This window comes from Meriones unguiculatus, chromosome 11 (genome assembly GCF_030254825.1).
Source record: "Meriones unguiculatus strain TT.TT164.6M chromosome 11, Bangor_MerUng_6.1, whole genome shotgun sequence".
Classification (NCBI taxonomy): domain Eukaryota; kingdom Metazoa; phylum Chordata; class Mammalia; order Rodentia; family Muridae; genus Meriones; species Meriones unguiculatus.
The window spans coordinates 57,103,519-57,124,601 of NC_083359.1; the positions used below are offsets into that span (position 1 = coordinate 57,103,519).

At 48.6% G+C, this 21,083-nt stretch overlaps 1 protein-coding gene and 1 long non-coding RNA gene across 5 annotated transcripts in view; one reads left to right on the plus strand and one right to left on the minus strand.

Annotated features, from left to right (window-relative positions):
* The window catches only part of Nav1 (neuron navigator 1), a 239,969-nt gene that overhangs the window by 123,525 nt on the left and 95,361 nt on the right, over positions 1-21,083 (minus strand). The window lies entirely within an intron of this gene.
* Positions 12,126-15,351, plus strand: LOC132646482 (uncharacterized). Its single transcript, XR_009584776.1, has 3 exons — positions 12,126-12,156; positions 14,551-14,680; positions 15,100-15,351. It is a non-coding gene; the product is annotated as an uncharacterized LOC132646482 (long non-coding RNA).

The following is a 21,083-nucleotide window of genomic DNA, read 5'->3' on the forward strand; positions in this document are numbered from 1 at the left end:
TTTATGATAGGCTGGCCTGTGACCAGAAGACCCTGTCAGAAAAGAGAATGACTGTGAGAAATGACTGGGCCAGGAGTCTCTGGCAGGAGCCAGGCTAAAGTGGCATATGAATTTTGCAGATTTCATGGTGTTGCCAAGGAGCAGACCTGGCACTGCAAGATACGGTTAGGCAAAGCACTCACGGGGGAAATGGGAGACGTGTTTTGTCATGGATGCCCTCTGGGAGTGTTCCTGGTAGTATTAGTCCCATTTCTCAGAAGCCCTGGGCTGGGCTGAGCTATGGCTCTCCCACCATTCCCAGGAGGAAGTTGAGGAGGCTTAGAACACAACCCTGGGTAGTGCAGCCCTGTTACAAATGGCCCCCACCACCCTTCTTCTCAGCTGCAATCCGGCCCCCAAAATACTTTTTGATTTTCTACGTTTCCATGGCAACCCAAGTCCCCCTCAGCAAGAGGGTTACCATGGCGACTTATCTTGGCTCTGTCCACAGCTAAGGCAGGCTCCCTTCCTTAGCTGGCAAGCTAGGCTCACAGAGAGTCAGGTGAAGAGAGGACTAGGGCTGGGGGGGATGGCCATGGACATTCAGGGGCCCTGTTAACTCCTGCAAGGGCCAGGCAGGGATATCTCAGAGCAGCAAATCTGCCTGGTTTCCAGCAAGCCTGAGAAACAGTGGTGCAAGCTGTCCCAGGCCCTCGGTCCTCCCTCCTAGTCACCCACTCTACCTACCCCTAGACAACACACCTGCTGTGCGCTGCCTTCCTTGTTTTAAGCTTCTCTAAGAATCCATCTCTTTCTAACTCCATCTGTCCTCCACAGCTCCAGTCCTCAGCAGCCCCCTGGTATTTCCAGCTTCAGTTAACACTGTCCAGACAGTTCCTGGGCAATATTCCATGTCTACGCTCTGAGCACAGTTGGGATCCAACTGCTGTGGCCCTTCCTATGTGCCACAGCTGCACGCCCTGTCCTGTGCCTGTGCCTCTCCCTGCCGAAGCCTGGAGTTCCCGAGGGCCCGTGTCCTCCTGTCCCAGTCAGATCAGGAACCCTCTGTGGGCAGAGTCTGTCTCTCTGAATTTCTGTATTGATCTTGGCTGAGGATGTAGAGTGTTGGGAGCTGAGAGTGGTCTGTACTGGGGGTGGCTGATAGCAATGGGCTTAACACTGCCAGCTGTGAAAAGGAGGAGAGAAAGATGTGGTTGAGTCTCACTTTAGGAGAGGCTATGAATAACTAAGAATTCTGCTTCCAGAGCTAGAGAGATGGCTCAGCAGTTTATAGCACTTGTTGCTCTTGCAGAGGACCCGTGTTCGATTCTCCACACCCATATGGTGGCTCACAACCATACCTAAATCCAGTTCTGTGGGATCTAACCTCCTCTTCTTGCCTCCTTGGACACCAGGTACACACGTGGCACACATAGACACATTCAGATAAAACACTCATACCTTTAAACTAAACCTTTAAAAAGAAAGAAGAATTCTGCTTCAGCCAGTGGCCGGTCTCCCAGCCTTCCCTGAGCCTTCCCTCTTTCCCTCCAACCATTTGATCATCTCTAGCTACTACGCCAAGAGAAGAACAGAGATGAAATGTGGTGTGAGCCGCCCACGGCTATTCCTCCCAAATGCACTCCTGCTTTACTCATGTATGCCAGGCCCAGCTGTGGGGCTCGCCTGCCCGCGCGCAGGAAGCCTTGACTCCAATCTTCAGAGCAACCTATATAGAAAATATGGGGACACATTCTGGAAAAAAAAAAGTTGTTTTTTTTTTTTTTTTAGCTTTTATTGCATTCTCACAGAGCCTAAAACAATGCATTCATTAAAAAACAGTGAGAGTGTATGATTAAGCTCACTTGTTTTTTTTTAGCCTGTGAAAAGTGTTATTTTTAAAATTAACGGCAGTACTTTTTAAAAGCCAAGAATTGGGTTCATTTTTTGAAACTAATGCCTATTGGCCAGTGGGCAGCAGAGTTTTAGAGCCCCAATGTCAGTTCCATCAGACTATGGAATCCATAGAGCAGAGGTGCCTGGGCATCTCAAGGGGTTATGAACTCACACAGCACACCTATTTTGTAGGTTCTTTGTAGCATGCAAACCAGACCAGCCTTCCAGGGCACTCGAATAGAGCTCTGACTGTAGAGACACAGGCTACTGCTTCCTTCTTCTTCTTCTTCTTCTTCTTCTTCTTCTTCTTCTTCTTCTTCTTCTTCTTCTTCTTCTTCTTCTTCTTCTTCTTCTTCATCTTCCTCCTCCTCCTCCTCCTCCTCTTCTCCTTCCTTTTAGACAGGCTTTCTCTGTATCTCCCTGATCATCCTAGAACTCAATCTGTGGACCACAATGACCTCACATTTACAGAGATTTGCCTGCCTCTGCCTCCCAAGAGCCGGGATTGAAGAGAGCAACGTGCACTGACACCACCCAGCAGCTACTGCTTTCTTGAAGTGTCATGACTGTCCCACTTAGAAGCCCACTTTGCTTCTGAGGCCTCTTGACAGCCAGGAGCCTACGTGTTAAGGCTACAGGTGTTTAGGGTTCTATCACTCATGGTAGCAGGTTCAGACAAGTAACCTTAACTCCATGTAACCTCACTTTCTGGCCCTTCAACTGTGAGTGATGAGGACAGTGAACAACACTGCTCTGTAGTGTTGTGAGAATTCATGGACCTACTATGTGCCAGACAGTGCCTGGCACAAAGAATGTTCTAATACCTAAAGTTTTGGTAAACTGACTTCACAGCCAGTTCCCAGGGATCTCTGCGCTCGGGAAGAAGGTCATTTTCAACTGGCGCTTTTCCAATTTCAGGTTGTGACTTGTCTATAGATAAGGTAATCAACCGAGTAGATTGCAACCAGCTCGAGGAAAAACTAAAGCACATACTCAAATGAAAATCAAGTAAATTCTACATAATATTGTTTCAGGAAATTTCAGATTCAGTACATACATACTGATGGAAAGTATATTACTGATTTGGGGGTGGAATCACGATTAAAAACAAACAAATAAACCCAAACACTTCAGGTACACTGTCCTAGGCTTCTGAAAGGTAGTAAACATGTCACTGAGAATGAACTCTCAGTTGTATCCTGAGGAAAGGGTGGTGGGCTGGAAAGGAGAGGGGCCGATGCTCAGGGTGGGAATGAGGAAGGCTATGGAGATTAGGATGGCAAAGCTGCTCTTACATCACCCACCTTTCTTCCCTAAACTGGGCCTAACCCTTATGTGGATCCGAGAGGTTTCTAACATGTCTCAAGGCTGACATGACTCACCAGAGATAAAGGCCAGTGTGGGCATTGTGACTAACAATATGGCTCCCCATGGGGAGTCCTAGACAAGAGCCCCTTTGTGGCCAAGTCTGCTGACCAGACAGCTGGCAGACCCCGTGAGGACTGCACAATGCCCACACATCTGTGTCTTCTGGGATGGCAATTGCTCTCCTCCCAGCAGCAGCTAGGAGGCGTGGGGCAAATATCTTCTGCTTGCAGGAGGTGTATAAACTGAGGACCTGGGAGGTAAACCGAGCTGTTCAAGGTCACAGACAAACACTGTTGACCCGGTACACAGTCCTTGCCACTGGCAAAGCTCCATTTACCTGCCTCACCCAAGTCATGCCCGCAGAGGTGGGGCAGGAGACAGGCACAGGGATTGTCAGCTATGTAGAGGGGCTCTTTAACCCATGGGAGCTCTCGGCTCAGCTCATGAAAAACTGTGAGAGTGGTGTAAATGTGAGCACAGCAACATGGAACACCAAAATTTAACATGAGTCGCATGGGAGGGGGCAGCAATATCCTCCTTGAAGCCAAGGACCAGTTACTATTACTCTGTTCTAAACACGTATGCGTATGATGTGTGTGAGGAGGTATGTATTATGTGTGTGTTTGAATGTGGGCGGTGCGAGCTACAGTACATATCTGGTGGTGTCTGGTGTTGGACCTTACCTTCCACATTGAGACACGGTCTCTGTGGGTGACCACTGCATATGCCAGGCTGGTTGGCCCACTAGCTTCCAGGGATCTTGCTATATCTCTGTTTCTCTCAAGTTCTCACAGAGGCCCTGAGATTGCAGGTTCACACCACTGTGCCTGGCTTGTCCATGGGTTCTAGAGATCCGAATACAGGTCATCAAGTTTGTTCAACAAGCAACCTACCCACAAAACCACCTCTCCAGTCCCTCAGGGACCAACTCTATACTTCCTCTGTGACCTCCATCATAGTCTTGGCTCAGTCAAACTTATAGCCTAAGTGAGTGAATTAAGGCTCTTTGGGGGAGCTACCTTTAACTCTTCCATTTGGGCACATGTGGGGTAGCTATGATCCACATCATTACCAAGGGCACCACACTAGCGTTCTCTGAGACTACAGATGGCATTGACTGTTATAGCCCTCACCAACACCAAATGCCACTGTAATCGCTGTCACCAGAGCCACCTTGCCCTCTTGACAAATGGCATTATTACTAGAAAAATTGATAAATTTGTAGTTTTTAAATAATTGTACTTGTTTCACACATAAGAAACTTTTATGTGGAGCCCAAGGAAGGATGCTGGAATGTCACTCTGAAGGGGAAATAGAACAAACAGCAGAAGTGGATGAAGAGAGGGAACTGGGAAGGAGTTAGAATGGGGAGGGACACAAAAGTGGGAATCAGATATGGGGAGAAAGGGGTGGGAGATGAGAGGGCTGGGAGAGAAAGGGAAACTGAGTTGGGGGGAATCTCTTCCACAAACTGGAGACCTGTGACAGGGTAGGTTTCTGGGAGGATATGTGTGTGACTCTAGCTGAGACTCCTAATGGGAGGTTGTGGGGAACATGGAGACTGAAGTGACCACCTCCTAACCAGGCAGGTGTGGAGGAAGGGGAACAACAACTCACCCACAAAACCTTTGACCCAAAAATTACCTTACCTATAAGAAGTGAAGGGATAATGAGGGAACAGAGACTGAGGGACTGTCCAACCAATGTGACTGGTCCAACCCCTGAGACCCCACAGTAGAGAGCCAGCCCCTGACACTATTAATGATGCTCTGCTCTGGCTTGCTGACAGGAGCCTAACTTAACTGTTCTCTAGGAGGCCCCACCAAGCAGCAGATGGAGACAAATGCTGGAACCTGCAGCCAAGCATTAGGCAGAGCTCTGGGGGTTTTGTGGAAGTGTTAGGGGAAAGATGGAAGGATCTGGAGGGGACAAGAACCTCACAAGAAAACCAACAGAGACAACTAACCCAGACCCACAAGGCCTTACAGAGACTGAGACAGCAGCTAAGGAGTGTGCATTGTCTGGACCTACATACCCTGCAAATATGTGGCTGATGGGTGGCTTGGTTTTCACATGGGTCACCTGGCAAGTAGAAGGGGGGTGCTGTTACTAACACGGACTCTATTGCCTGCTTTTGGATCACTTCCCCCTGCCAGGGCTGCCTTGCCTGGCCTCAGGGGACGAGGATATGCTCAGTCCTGATGTGACTTGACCTGCTGAAGAGGATTGATATGGGGGAGGGGGCTCCCCTTTTCTGGAGGGAAAGGGAGAGGGGAAGGAGAAGGAGGGGAAGGGGGTCTGGGAGGAGTGGAGGGAGGAGGCACTCTTGGGAGTAAAGTAAGTAAACTTAAATGAAATAAAAATTAAAAATAAAAGAAACTTTTATGTGCAGGCAAAATAAAGTTTGCCAGTTTTAATTTTTAATTGAATATGAAAAATACATACATATGAAAACTTTAATGAACAAGAGCAGAAATGATCACATCTGGTCACTGAAAACCTTGCTGTGGGCTCAGGGAATGAGCTCTCCAGGACCATAAGCCCTGACCTTCCTCAGAGGGCCCTTGTCTGGTTGTTCATCTTCTCTACTCTGATTCTGTCCCTGGAGACTGTCCATGCCCTTCAACTCTCACATCTGCACTGTCTGCCCCTTTCTCTGGAGCATCATGATGTGTGTCATTTGGATGGTTCTGATAGTCTTGGGTCTCCCAGGTAGGAACCTATCACTCTTGCCTCCCCACTTAAGCTCTTTAATAGCAGCCTGAGTGGCTTTCACAAGGCATAAACCTAATGTTACTCCTCCACTTAAAATCTTTCCTGGAGCCAGTGGCACAGGCCTTTAATCCCAGCACTCGGGATGCAGAGGCAGGTGGGTCTCTGAGTGAATTCGAGGACAGCCGGGGCTCCCTAGAGAAACCCTTTCTCCACTCCCCAGCACCCACCCCCAAACCAAAACTTTCCTGTCTTTCTACTGGGCTTAGGGGAAAACTCAGAATCTTGAGTCTGACGTATAGGACCTCATTTATCCCTGACTCTGCCCTAGCCACTCAGCCTCATGAAGCTTTGCAAAAATTGGCCTCACTCAGACATCAATGCCACTTGTTGAAACTTTACCTGGCTGATTTCTGCCCAGCCACTGGGCCCTGGCTGACCTATCTCCTGCAGAGAAGCTCTCCCTGACCAACTCCTGTAACCTGAATCAGTGTACCTTCCTCCATGGCACTGAACCAGTATGAAGGAATTAAGATTAGCTCTAGAGGGCTGTTTATAGGCAGAGAGACCAGGAGGAGGGCCAGGCTGGGCAGTGAGTAAGGACTGACCATCCACGAAAGCCAAAAGGTCATGTCAGCACACAGTTCCCTACCGTAAAGGTCCTGAGATGCCTGTTAGCAAACACCACGTGTCATCCTTAAAAATGTCCAAAAAGGACAGCCTAGCCCATTTGCACTTGAGCACAGAACCAGCAAAGGTTGTGAGACCAGCAGAGCAGGAATGTTGGCAGCTGGGGTGGATGAGGCTGGAGGACTGTGAACCCTGGCTATGGGGCTCAAACATAGACTCTCCTCTGCCTACTCTGAGATGGGGCGAGGCTTGGAATTCTGAAGACATGGTCTTGTCTTCCCATCCCCATTGTTACTACCTTGCTTCCCTGAAGAGGGAAACTGAGGCAGTTTTCCCAGAAAACCTCAGTAGTGGGAGGATATAAAGCCCAGATCCTTGGGCTTGAGGCCACAGTCTGTAACAGGGCTCATGCTGGCTGTTGTGGGTCTCTGTCCTGTTCCTCAGGGGGCAGGCATTTCTTTATACTTGGGACTGTTGCCAGCAGAGGCTCCTTCACCAACACCTCAGGTCTTGGTGAATGTTTCATGGACTTCTGTGGGTAGGAGAAACTGTGGACTGATTTTTTTTTACAAGTGTATTTATGAGGCTCAATAGCCACGTGGAGGGAGAATGAGCTTATCACCCAATCCCCACACTTCAGCAGGTACATTTTAAAAATTTGCATGTCAGGCTAGCTGCAGCCATATGCTGAGGTGACAGGCAGTGTGTCCTCCCTTTCCCAGTTGCCTGCCTAAAATAAATGTCATGGGACAGGAACAGAAGTCAGAGACCTGGATCTAGAGCTAGCATCTGCTACTCATGGGTTGGGTGGCTTGGGGCTGACTGTACTTTTGGGCACCTTGGTTTCCTTTCCTGTTGACCAGGGGATGGGATGATGATCACTGAGGTCTCACCCATGCTCTGACAATCTTGGACCATGTGTGTGTGTGTGTGTGTATGGGGGGTGGGGTGGAGGAGGAGTGGATGCTGGGGAGTCAACTCATCTCATACCTTCAACTAAAAGCAGCGGTTCTCTGCCTATAGGTCATGACCCTTTTGGCAAACCTCTGTCTCTAAAAATATTTACATTATAATTCATAATAGTAGCAAAAATACAGTTATGAAGTAGCAATGAAAATAATTGTATGGTTGGGGGTCATTACAACATAAGGAACTATATTAAAGGGTCGCAGCACTAGGAAGGTTGAGGACCACTGATCTAAAGGGTCTGCTAAGATAGACCATCCTAACTATACAACCAGAGAAAGCGGGTATTTTATTTATAACATCGGGTTAAATAATACCGCCATGATAATCATAGGGCAAATAATAAACATTACATAGCCCAGCACCCATTTTTATTTTCAACAACAGGGGTAATAGGATTAAACTGATAGGGAAGATGAGGATCATTAAATCAGGAATCAAGGGAACTCAAGTGAGCCCAAGCAAGTCCTGGCCTCAGTCTCCTCATCTGCAAAATGAAGGGTTTGCACATCACCTCTCGGAACTCTCTGGTTGTAACATGGTACTGTGGCTTGCCACTGAATTGAAGTAAGTGTCTGTGGCCTCAGGTGGGTTTAACCAGCTCCAATGGAAAGGTGTCTTGACCTTACCAGGGAGTGTCACTGGGTGTCCTCACCTTTCTGTTCGTGGCTTTCATATTTGAATTCCATTCAGAGAAATCCTGACTTGGAATATTCCGAAGGGTGGCAACCCGCTGATTCATTAGTGGTGCTCAGGTAGGTCCCCATGATCAGCTGCCTCCCAGAGGCATAAATCCTTCAGTCTGAAGGCCCTTAAAGTCTCGGGATAAGAAGGAAGGAGAGTAAGGAAAGGCCCGCCCTGCAAAGGAAGCCAGCAGCTCTGCCTCATTTGCCCTTTCTCTGACTTCAGGCCAGCAGTAAGCCCAGAAGAATAGGTACCCCAGAATGGGCATGGAACAGATGTCCTCAGGCTCCACCCACATCCCTCCCAGGTGTCAGGTATCATACAGGCAAGCCTTTAAAGGCTCACCTCCATTCCTTCTGCTACTCCATTTCCCCCTGAGATCCCCCTCCTCCAGAGAGGGATAGATTGCCACTTCATCAACTGTTCCCCTACTCCATCTGTTTTCTCTTCCAGACGTATTTCTCCTACATACAGAGCTGCCTGAGATAATGTGTTGTTGTTTTTTTTTTTCTTTCCCCTAAGACAAGATGGGGTGGAGACAGATTCCCTTTCCAGTGATGTCTGGCTCAAGCTGATGCTAGCTAGTGTCAGTTTGCATTCCCTGAATATATGGGAACCAGGGAACCAAGGGACATAGGAGGTAAGAGATTGACAAAAGGGGTGCTGGTCTCCCTAGTCCCTACCATAGCAGATCACAGCACCCAGTGTGGCTGAGAACAGGTGATCAGAAAGCTGCTCCATCCAGATGTTTGGGAGGTTGGCTCCCTCAGCCCTGACCACCTGCTCATCTGACCTTAGACCCTATCCAAATGATTCTCACACACCTACTCATTCGGAGGCTTAGCTTCTTCTCTCCCTCAAGACATACACTCAGTGTAGGCAAAAGGGTCTAGAGTCCAGCATAAGGAGTTGCACACCTTTAATCCCAGGACTTGGCAGGCAGAGGGATCTCTGCTTGAGGCCAGCATGGTTTACATGATGAGTTCCAGGCGAGCCAGAGTTGCTTGGTGAAACTCTGTCTCAGAAAACAAACAAAAGTGAAACCAACAAAAGTAACTGAAAAAAAGAAAAGAAAAGCTGAATCCTAAACCTTAGTACCTTTATACTAGCCAGATAATAGAGAAATGAGTATATTTGTAATGTAGGCAGCAAAAACTCTAGGTAGCGGTAGGTTTGGGGTCAGCCTGGGGCAGGCAAGAGGCAGAGGCCATACTGACCTCTTAACTGAGAGTCTCCACCTGGCTATAGAAGCCTGGAGTTCCTAGCACTCCGGGCTCTCCTCACCTATCTCTTGGTGAAGGGAAGAGTAGTGGCAACCAGATGCCTTAGGGGAAGGGCTCCAGCTCGCATCCTCCTTTTCCAACTCTTGCCTTTGGCTTTGCAGAGAGACATAGACGAGAGAAGAAAGGCTGCTTTCCTGAGATCGCTCTGTGCTTGGTGGCTCCCTATACGTGCTGGTGCTTGTGCTGTTCTGGACAGAGAGAAAGGGTTGTCTACCTCTCTTCTGGGAGCCACTGGCTCAGCACATCTGTCTTCCTGAGATCTGAGGATGCACTTTTTTTCTGATTTCCAGTCATTTTGACTACAGGGATACGTTTGGATTCCTTGAACTCATGTGCAGAGGAAGCAAAGGAGCAGGGAACTCTGGGTGGGGCTCATTTGGATGGGGACCAGATAAGCAGTTTGCCAGATGTAAGGAAGCAAACTTCACCATTTTCTAGCAAGTAGCTGGACTCAGGAGTGAGAATGCTAGGAACTGACAAGGCTGGACCTACACTGACAGTGGACTCAAAAGAGTAGAAGCCACCACGAGAAGCCAGCACTGTTTTTTTCTGAGCACATTAAAGGGAGAGGGCCAGGGACAAGTAAGGAGAGCAGAAAGTTGAGAAGAAGATGGTTGGCTGCTGGTGCTTGCTATTCAATCAAATGCATATCTAAGGCAGGTGGCACTGGTACATCTCACTTATGTGTGTCTGGAAGTCTGGGGAGGGGGTGGCTGAAAGATAGCTGGCATCCTGGGGACTCTTACACATGCAGAACCCAAGGAACAAATCACCCGGTGGGCATGGGCATGGGCACAAGGAGATAACACACACAGATCAAAGCATTCAGGAGATGGCAGCTTGGATACAGGAGCAGGGATGGCTGAAGTGGCCCAGAGCTCTGGAAGAAGCTGGAGCTCAGCAAGGATTACGTGCATGGGGACTAAACACTATCAAAGCTGGTTAATATAGGAAAAGGATTTAAGCTTAGATCGGTCTGACCCCAGTGCTTATGTATTTGGCTACTACATTCTATGTCCTCTCTCTCTCTGATGACCCCAAGGGAATCAAGGCAATGACTGAGGCTGTTGCTGAGTGCTTGAGTTGAGAGGCTGAAAAATTATAATTGTGATCCATAAAGCAGGGGAAATCCAATCCTCGCAGAGTGTGAGAAAATGGCTGGAATCCACCCCCTGTCCTGGCTCAGGCTAGGCTCCTCCAGCTCAGAAGCAGGGCTGGCTCCTCTGGGGAAATTTTCTTCCTGCCATTTGACACCCCATCCCCTAAGGCAAGGCCAGCCCCACTCCTGCTAGCCTAACACCTTGGCTCCAGACCCAGGTTTATGGGAAATAAGAGGCCAGTCTCGAATCCATCCACCTGTTCCCAAGAGAGACAAGGGAAGGAGCCAAGATGTCCTGGCCTCATTCCTCCACAGATGTCTTCCCAAGCTGTGTGATAACAAATCATAAGAGGAGCTCTCATGCCTCTGCCCCAGAAGGAGCTCACGAAGACCACCAGAGAGATTTTTGACCAACAGGATGACAGATTGGGCCAAGAGATCAAACCTGAGTTCCCAGAAATAAGGACATTGCTAATTTCCATGCTGATCTAGATAGGGCAAGCTCACTCTGAGCTAGATCATGGGTTAAGGATTGCAGTGGGTGCTGACCTTGAACCAAGAGGGCCACACTTTGACAATCTTCCTCCACACCTTACATTGTCTATTTTTTTTCATGCTGTTTTTGAGACTTTATTTTCATAGTAGTTTAAACAACCAATGGGCTGACCTATAACCTTAAAAAGCCAATTTCCTCTCCTTGTGATAGGTCAGCCAGAGCCTCCTCCTCCTCCTCTCCTCGGTAACTCAGCTGCTCTCTTGGACAGAGCATGGGCTTTCACACTCTGCCACATGGATGGAGAACAGAAGACAGGCAGTGGTATAAAAGGAAATAAATCTGACATGTAGAGCAGAGCAGGGCAGAGCCAGCATGTTGAGCAGGCGAAGAAGATGCTTGGTGCCATTAGCTCCATTTCTCCTGGAAGCCTGGCTGATTCTTGGTGTCCTCCCTGTCTTGGGGATGCTGTGTCCTATAACAAATGCTCCGTTTTTGTTCTAGCTAGCTCCAGAAGGCCTCATACTGCACATCTCAGAGCCTGAGCTGACCTGAAACATGCCCAGTGACTGAGCCAAACTGTGACAGGCGTCCCTTGGGGTGACTGGTCATCAGTGGGGTCTGAAGAGTTACAGTGGTTAGACTGAGGAAGAACAATACAACCACAGCCTATATGGAAGGTGGGAATAGAACCACTTAGTGATTGCCTATGGGGTGTCAGGTAGTATGTGCTTTTCCTTTAATTTAATCCTCACAGTGGCTCCCAAATGCTGGATATTAGTCTCAGCCTGCAGATGACAAAAAGGTTCAAAGAAGGTCATGGCAGGCCAAGAGTAAGCATTTTGAGTTGATCTATTACCCCAGGTAGCCAGGGTCTCAGAGACACAGAGGGCTCCAGGGTAGATCCAGGTTTTGGTGCATACCTGTCTCCTGCACTAAGCATGGTGGCCCTTCTATACCACCAGGATCCAGGATGGAGAAGCACATGCAGATGATGTGAAAAAGTGTCCCAGCAACAGACCTCACATCACGTCCCATGTACCCATGTAAGTAAAGGAACCAGCCAGGCTCCCAGAACCACCCAAATCTGATAGAAAGCCCCAGACAGATGCAGCTCTTGAAAAATAACAGGCTCTGGTCAGATGCCCAGGAAGATCCTGCGAGACATTACAAAACCAGCTTTCAGCTGGGCATGGTGGCATCTTTAATCCCAGCACTGGGGAGGCAGAGGCAGGAGGATCTCCATGAGTTTGAGGCCAGCCTGGTCTACAGAGCGAGCTTCAAGACAGCCAAGGATACACAGAAAAACCTTGTTTAAAAAAACTAAAAACCAAACAAACAACCCCCAAGGCCAGCTTTCTCCATGGGTGAGGGCATGGGTGGCATAGTGCCCACGGAAGCAAGCACTTGAGGCACACCTAACAGTTCCTCATTGGGGAAATGGGAGCAAAACTAGTACCTAATTCTACTGTCCTGGTAACTGAATTAGTTCATGCCAGAACTGTGGCTCGTGCATAATACATTGACAAACTACAATACATTATCGTAAGTCTTGGACATTTCACGGAGCTAACATCCTCCACCCCTACCCCCGTGATGCAGCATTACAGATAATTTATTCTAGAAATCAGGGGCTACTTACAGAGGGAGGGAGTAGGCAGGGTAAGAAGGAAGTAGTACGCCATGTTGGAGATGGGGTTGACTCTGCAGCACCAGCTACAGGAGCCTCTGTGCCAGCCCTTTCCCATATGGCTCCCTTCCCAAGTCCTCTAGATCTAGAAGCTGGGGTTCTGATCTCTCCTTAACCAACAAGGACACTGAGACTCTGGCAGATAAGCATCCAAGCTGTACTTGGAGAGAGACTGATCAAGGGCCCACAGGCAGAAAGGCAAGAACAGCTTTCTAACCATCTAAGCTTTCTTGGCAATCTTCCCTCTGGTCCACCTGGGAAGCTCCCCTGGGGCAACCCTCCTGCAGCCCATGGGCTCTGCTTTGACCTGCTCCAGGTAGGACGCTGATGGAACTTTCTTCCTCCTACACTGGACAGTGATCACCTTGGGAGCTGGTACTGAAGGGTGTCTGTAGAGTCTGGGAGGGAGCCCATCTTGAAAGACTTTGACCATTAAAAGTATGGCAAGTGTGAGCCCATGAGTTCCAGAATATAGCAGGGGCAAGGAACAGATTTGCTGCTTGTCATGCAAGAGACAAAAGAGCCTAGTAGCTAACTGTGGGAAACTGAGTCAAGTCTGGTTTGAAGCTTAGCTTCACCATGAGCTGGCTACATGCCTTTGGGCAAGGTGCTTGGCATTCATTAATCATTCATGAGTTCTGACAACCGAAGTCTTAGGTGATCGTGGGGTTACTAGCCAACAGAAGCGCAGCAGAAGGGCTACCCTGGCTGTCGAGGACCACAGAACCCTCCATCATCTTAGACAAGCATGTTCCTTGCCACCTTGGCCACTTGACCACCATAGTCCAGAAGCCACAGAAACCAGGGCAGGAGGCCCTTAGGCACCTCCTGCTATATGGCCTACCAGGGTTGTTAAAGATTTTCTACATTTCCCTTGAATCACATCTCATTCTAGTGATGGGATGGGTTTATCTGAACAAAGCATGCCTCACAGCTGGCAAAGAGTAAGCACTCAATAAGTGCTGGTTAACACCGTCCCTGATCTCCAAAGTCTCAGATACTCCCAAGTGTTAGGTGGTCCTTGGAAGGGCCTTGCATGGAGGTGTATGTCCTCTGCACACTATATAACCTTTATCTTCTAAAGATCCAAAACTCTACAGCCAAGGCTTGGAGTGGCCCTAAAGCTACAGGTAAGTCTCAGGGACTAGAAAGGCCTAGAGTGCCAAGCAGGCCCTTATGGCCCTGAAAGATCAGCATGTCCCTCTAATGGTGGCAACAGGATCACAGCAGCCTCTCTACACTGCCTGCTGAGAAACAAGCAATTCCCACTGTCTAGGAAGTGTCAGGACTCACAGGCCCAACCCTTACCCTGAAGAAGGTCACCTCTTGCATCTGCAGCCATCCACCATGGCAGAGGGAACATCACCATAGCATGGCCACTGATTGTCCACCCCCAAGGGGCATAGATGCAGTCTTCCCTGAGGTTACTCCCTTCCTGGAGTACTGAAGCAGGGGCATGTTGACAGCAAAGCCAGGAGTTGAATCCTGCATCAACTCCTGGATGCTCTGTCATCATCAAGGCCCCATGGAAACATTAAGACAACAGGGCTGTGCCTAGTCTCCTGTGGTAAACCCTGAATTCTAGGACAATACATCTGGGGGATAGCTGGCTAGATTTCATGGCAAAACAAAATCCTCCATGACAAAATGCTCTGGCTCTTCTAACAACTGAGAGGAAGAAAAAAAAAGATAAAGTCTTGAGCATAAAGTAATAAGTACCCTCACATTCTGTATGTCCTCTTACCCCCAGGATCACGTGTTTCCTTCACACCCTGGAGGACTATCTTCCCTGAGAGTTCCAAGGCAACCATTCCCAGTTCTGTCCTATGCTCATTCATATGAAGCTGGATGAGTAGCATGCCTTCTTCTCTATGCTAAAGGTATGATTCCACTATGTTGGGGTGTGTGTGTATGGGGGGTGTGTGTGTGCTGGAGACCTAGCCCAGGTTTTGCACATGCTAGGCAAGTGGTTTACTCCTGTGCTCACCCTTTTTTAACTCTTTTTGAGATAGGGTCTAAATTGTAAAGTGTCCTGGTTGGTTCTATGTTAAACTGATACGAGCTAGAGCCATCAGAGAGGAAGGAGCCTCAGTTGAGAAAATGCTTCTATGAGATCAGGCTGTAGGCAAGCCCAGGAGGCATTTCCTTAATTAGTGATTGATCAGGGAGGATCCACCCCATCATGGGTCCCTAGGCTGGTAGTCCTGGGTTCTACAAGACATCAGGCTGAGCAAACCATGTGGAGCAAATCAGTAAGCAGCATTCCTCCAAGGCTTCTCCATCATCTCTTGTCTTCCAGGTTCCTGCTCTGTTGGAGTTCCTGTCCTGACTTCCTTCAGTGATGAAAAGTGACATGGAAGTGTCAGCCACATAAACCCTTTGCTCCACCAAGTTGCTTTGGTCATGGTGTTTCATCACAGCAATAGAAACCCTAACTAAGATACCAAAGCTAGCCTTAAACTTGCAATCATCCAGCCTGAGATCCCTGAACATCTGTAATTGTAGAATATATGCCACCATGCCCAGCTCTGATTCCTTTGAATAGTTTTCTGACTCCTTCTGTATGGCTACTTGAATCAAGTAAATAATCTGGAGGCTGAAATGTAGCCTCCATTCTGTGTATATCTGTTTCAAAGTTAGATGTAATAGAAAATTTCAATGGATGTTGTGGACGTATGTCTGTAAGTCCAGGCAGGGCAAAAAGATTAGGAGTTCAAAGTTCACCTTCAGCTGCCTATCAAATTTGAGGTCAGTCTGAGATACATAAGACCTGGGTCTTAAAAAATGAGAGTAGGAGGGAGGGAGAGAGTCGAAGAGAAAAGAGGAGAGGAGGGGAGAAGAGAGAAGAGGAACTCCAGAGTAGGAGGGGAGAAGAGAGAAAAGGAACTCCAGAGTCTAGTTCTAAACTGCCTTAATGTCTGGGGTGAGTGGTCTGGTTCATGATTTGGGGTCTGTCTTTAAAGCAGGGCACACATGCCCTAGGGCTACAGCTGAGGAAGAACAATGCCTGCTAAGGGCAGAACACTGCATCTTAGGCAGTATGCCTCATCAGAACTGCGCCTAATGAGAAAGACAGCTTCTGGACACAGGCATCCTTGTCCCATCTGGTAAGGGCTAGAGCTTTGTCCCTCCAGTCAGGAGAAACAAAACCTGAAGGCCCTGGAGAGCTAATCTCACTGGCAACCTTGCCCAAGGAAGGAGGGTACACAAGGCTCTGGGGGAGGTGCTTTGGGAGCAAGCCCTGATTCAGATGTTTCCCCAGAGCCTACTGTCCCTGCACGCTCATTCCCACCAACCGCAACCCTATGACTTGCTTCTTCTCCTTCTTTACCACCTCTCCTCCAGCCAGCCAGGAGCTCCCGCCACCCATCTCTCACCCATACCAAAGCCTCAATCTCATGTTCATACTGATTTGCCCTTGCCAGCAGCTTGACAAATTTTTTATGAATTAAGCAGAATAAGAAAAAAAAAAAAAATGGAGGAAGGACTGATGATCCAGGAAGCAGTACATCCTAGAGGTTAAGTTCAAAGCCTAGATCTCACTTGCTTTCCTGGCTTTGGGTGGCATACTTTTTTCTCTTAGGTCTCCATTTCTTTATTTGTAAGTAAGAAATACGATGCATACATACAGCATAAAAGCAATGCCTCTCAGACACTAGACAATCAGTAAATATTACAAATAGGTATTGTATTCTTGACCTTCCCTTTTCCTTCTGCCTGGTGAGAATCAGATAGCAGCACTCCTAAAAAGTAGCTCCCCAGTATAGGGATCTTGGAATTCTAGGCCCCAGGCACCTTGGGGACTCTGCAGAGAGAAGGCAGGGCCTCCTGTCTGGATAGCTGCCAGCTCTCCCCAAAGGAAAGGGCTTGTTTAGTGGGTCACCAAGGGCAAAGAAAGCCTGTCTTCAGAATCTGAAGGGTAACCAGCACTTAAAGTGCATGTTCGGGAAAAAGCCAGGCGTCTGAGCACTGAAGTCTCTGCCTGGAGTCTGTTGGGGGGAAGTTGTTCCTCCGTGGTCATATTTCCCTCTGTGGTCATATTTTACACTCTTAAACTGGCCCAGCTCTTGTATATACATATATACACATGTCAATGTGTCTTTAGGGTGTGCAGTTGTGCTGGAAACCAGACAGTGCGCTAATCCATGGGAACACATACTACCCACTGCACACTCCAAGGTCACATTATGACACTCAACCTCACCTAAGTCCAAGGTTGTGCTGTGTAACCACATCATCCATTATGTCAATACTTCCACTGTGGTGTGCATTAGTTATCTTACTGGTCAGCCTGAGGTCAGTTTATAATTCTGGCTCTCTACGAAAATACATCTCCTACACTGAATTATACCCGACAGCAGGCAGGACCCCACTGGATAACCCTCAGGCAACTGCAGTTTCATGGGGACAGGCAGTGGGAGTGGTTGATCATAGTTACAAAAGTGCTCTAATTCTTGGTGCCCACATCCTAGTCACAGGAGTAGCAGCACCATGAAACACACTGGGCGAGACTGCTACCCAGAAATTAGAAGGCTCTTCAGAGAAACCACCCACTCCATGGCCGTGAAATGTATCATTGAGATGTCTAAAATAGATTCCAGAATGGCCCAGACTAAGGCATGGCTCCTGCGAGCCCTGGTTGCCTTGCTGAGGTTTGGCAATGGAATGAAGAGCTGTGTATAAACACAATATGTACAATATGCTGGAAGCGTGCAAAACATCTATGATCACTGCCTCTCCTACCCACTAGCACTAGGCTAGGCAGAGGAGTGCTGGAGCCCAGCAGGCCTAAAATCTCTCCCCCACAGGGAGCTTCCTATCTCATCATTTTATATCTCATATACCTGAGGCATAAAACCTAGGATGGTCTCAACTCACCTCCAGTGAGAAGATGGGGCATCTGCCCAGACTGTACACTGACGATTGGGGCCAGATGAAAGCAGAGGCTTGACTTCATTGAACAAAGTGGAAAAGAACCAGGGAGGCTCAGGTGTCCCACCTCCCCAGTGACAGAATCAGCAGTATGGGGAGGTGTCTGCCTTGATGGCAGGGATTCTATGAGCTTCTGTTGGAGGTCACCTCCCCATTCAGGGCAGTTAGCTGGGTTTGGTGCACTGGCCCTTTCTGTATAAGAGAAGGGAGGCTGCAGGCTCTCTGGACATCAAACACATCTGGGTAATCCAACAGGGTGTGGGGGGGGGTCAGCCAGAGCAAACGAGAAACAGGTGGCGCCCATTTCCCCTCTGCTGGCTGGCTAGTATGGGGACTCTGCAAAGGGAAAGAAAGGCTTTGTCAGGAACAGCTTCTCTGGGACAAAACAAAACTATAGCCAGGTGCTATGGGCTCTAAGGATCCTCAGCAGGGAGTCATTTTAAGATTCAAGCTTTACAAGGACGGCAGGAATGTGATCCAGGTGGAAGATGGGCTCTATCAGCCCTGGGAACCAGGTGCACATAGGTCAGACTCCTTCCCTACAAAGCCTTATTAAAAAAATAATAAAGAAAAAAGACATACACAAGAAAGATGAAAAGACAGGGCAAAGGGAGGAAAGATGAGACAAAGCTCCAACAGGCATCTAACCTCTGTAAAAAATGCAGGCTACCTTCATCTGTAAGGATCCAAAGAACAAATGGGACCACAGTAGAAATACTCAGAATCCTGGTTCAACAGAAAGGGAGAGACAGACAGAGACAGAAACAGACAGACAGAGAGACATAGAGGGAGACAGAGACAGGAGAGACAGAGAGAAAGCTTTCTAACAATGAATGCTTTCCAGGAAAATAAGGTACTGTGCCCTCTGTTACCAGGAGTGTGTAAACCAGAACACCCACCTGCCTCTGATGCCATGGAGGGATTAATTTCAGCATTCAGTGGGTGTCTCAACTAGACAATTTCCACTCTTCGGTTCTACAAAATCCCAGGGAAGGCTGAGCACTCTGCAGAAAGGAGGGGAATTCGCCCTTGCTTGTCCAGGGAGACACTGCAGTGTTATGCAAAGGCAGCTCAGCGGCCTCAGGCTGAACTGCATGCAGCTGTACACTCTGGGGACTCACTCCTCAAGCTCCAGGACGTCCCCCCCCCTCCATCAAACCCCTGGGGTAAGATGCTGGAGAACTAGAAATGAGTGTATGAAGAGAGAGTTGTAGAAAACAGCAAGACTGAGGGTAGCAGGTGAGGAGAAGCTGGTTCGGCAGCTTGGGATGGGGGGCAGGTCGATTAGGCACAGAGAGGGATAAAACAAGAAGAAAGTATCCGGGAACACTGGCCGGGTTCCTAGATGGCTTGACTTAAGACTAGAAATGCCTGTGGTCTGGGCTTGGAGTCAGTCAGCAATGGGAAGAATATCAGCCAGGACATGATTCAAGGGAACCAGAGCAGCTCTGGGCACTTCTGCTCCTCCTCGAACCTTCTTTCCAAGGTAGAGGGCCTACCCCCAAGGCCTATTCATCTAGGCTCTTACACTCTGAGATGCAGAACCCAGGTTGCCTTGTGAGGAGACCGGCTTTAGTCTCAGCAATCAAGACAAGACAGTGACCAGAGCAGAGCAACATCCTTTGGTGGAGACCCAAACCTAGCCTTGGAGAAAACCACCCTGAATGTGACAGAGAAAGAAATGGTTTGCTCAGTGGAAGGCAGGAGGCCCTGAGCCCCACAGTCCTATTCACATGAGCATGTTCACCAGTTGGCTCTGCTTGATGTCGCAAACCCTCAACTTGTAATTCCAAAAGTCCCCTCTAGCCCAAATATTCAGGGAAGGATAGCAAGGAGGGTTGTCCACACTGTTTCTAGGCCCCACAGAGCTCCTGGAATCACCAGCCATGCCTCTGGGCAGAGCTTGCATATATATCTACCTGCTTGCTCAGGGCAGCAGTTATCTAGAGTCACATGTCCATTCCCCACTAAGGAACTGAAGAAAGAATGGGGAGAAGCGCTTGTGAAACCAGGTCACCCCACAGCACTCAAAGCCAATCCAGACAAGAGTCTCTGAAGCAACCCTTTCCTAGCCCTCCCCCTAAAGCCCCAGTGCCTTAGAAATGGATAGCTTCCTGCCTTTCTTCCTCAATTCTATTTGGTCTGTGCTTCTGAGGGCAGAGAACTGTTGTCATGGAAACCCCTCTGTGGATGCCAGGCACCTTCTGTAAAGAAATGGGACTAGGAACTCCAAGATCCTGGGTTCTCTTACACCCTGACCTTGGGCCATCTTAACTGTTTTACTCTGTCTGTTCTTTCCCAGAGGGCCGAGTGGTGGGGAAAGCTGAATGTCTGTGGAGTCAACAGACTGGCTTTGCTTGAATCTGTAGTTGAAGAGCTGATGAACTGAAGTATGATTTGGGGCATAACTGTAATTTTAACTCCTCTATGTTACTATAAGTGATCTTTAATCCACCCGGGATGTTTACAAGGTCTAATCATTGTCCCCACTTATAAGACAAGCCATGAGAGGGGTCTCTTCCACGAGAGAAACTGAGTCCTAGAGGAGGAACCAGAACTCAGGACTTTTGGACAAGGACTTGGGAACATCACTCTCTGTTTTGCTCCAGAGCTGGCCTAGTGATTCACTTCCAGAATCAAAACTATCTCATATGGACTATCAAGCTAGGGTACTAGAATTGGCCTATTTCCCCTGGGGTTCACCCTCAGCCTTCTGAGCTTACAGGGCTCTCCAGGGGGACCCTAGTTACTTGGCAGCTTTCAGGTTAGGGAAAAAGACAGGGAGCCTGTTTAGGTTCTGGGCCCCAGGTGAGATTTGGGAAAGGGATGATCAGGCCTCAGTTATTTCCCTTTATTCCAGAAAGGCTCTTACTTGGGGGATACCCCAGCTCCCTGCCATTTCCTAGGAAGCTCGGTCTGAGATGGTACCAGGGAATGTGTATAAGCTGATACTGGGCCTCATAGGAGACATCATAGTATCATTCTCCCCAAATGCTACTCTGCTCTCTACCAAGGGCCATCCGACCCTGGGCACACATGTGCAGGCCCTGGGGCACCAACTAGCTCCACCATCGCCCTTTCTCTTGGTCAGTGTACCCTCCACCTCCATCTTCACACAGGAAAAAGGCTTGGCCCAGAGTCTCCAACTGCTTCTCTATCGTCTGATGCCAGACAGCGCAAGACAGGCAAGACAGGGTGCCTAATGCCACCCTCTCTTGGTTTTCTCATATAGAGGCAATACAGCAACCTCTGTAGACTTCTCACCTCCACCTGAGAGGGAAGATCCTTAGCCCTCTATGAGGCCACCAGAATGGCTCCCCCAGCTGAGGACCAGTACACACCACCTTCATC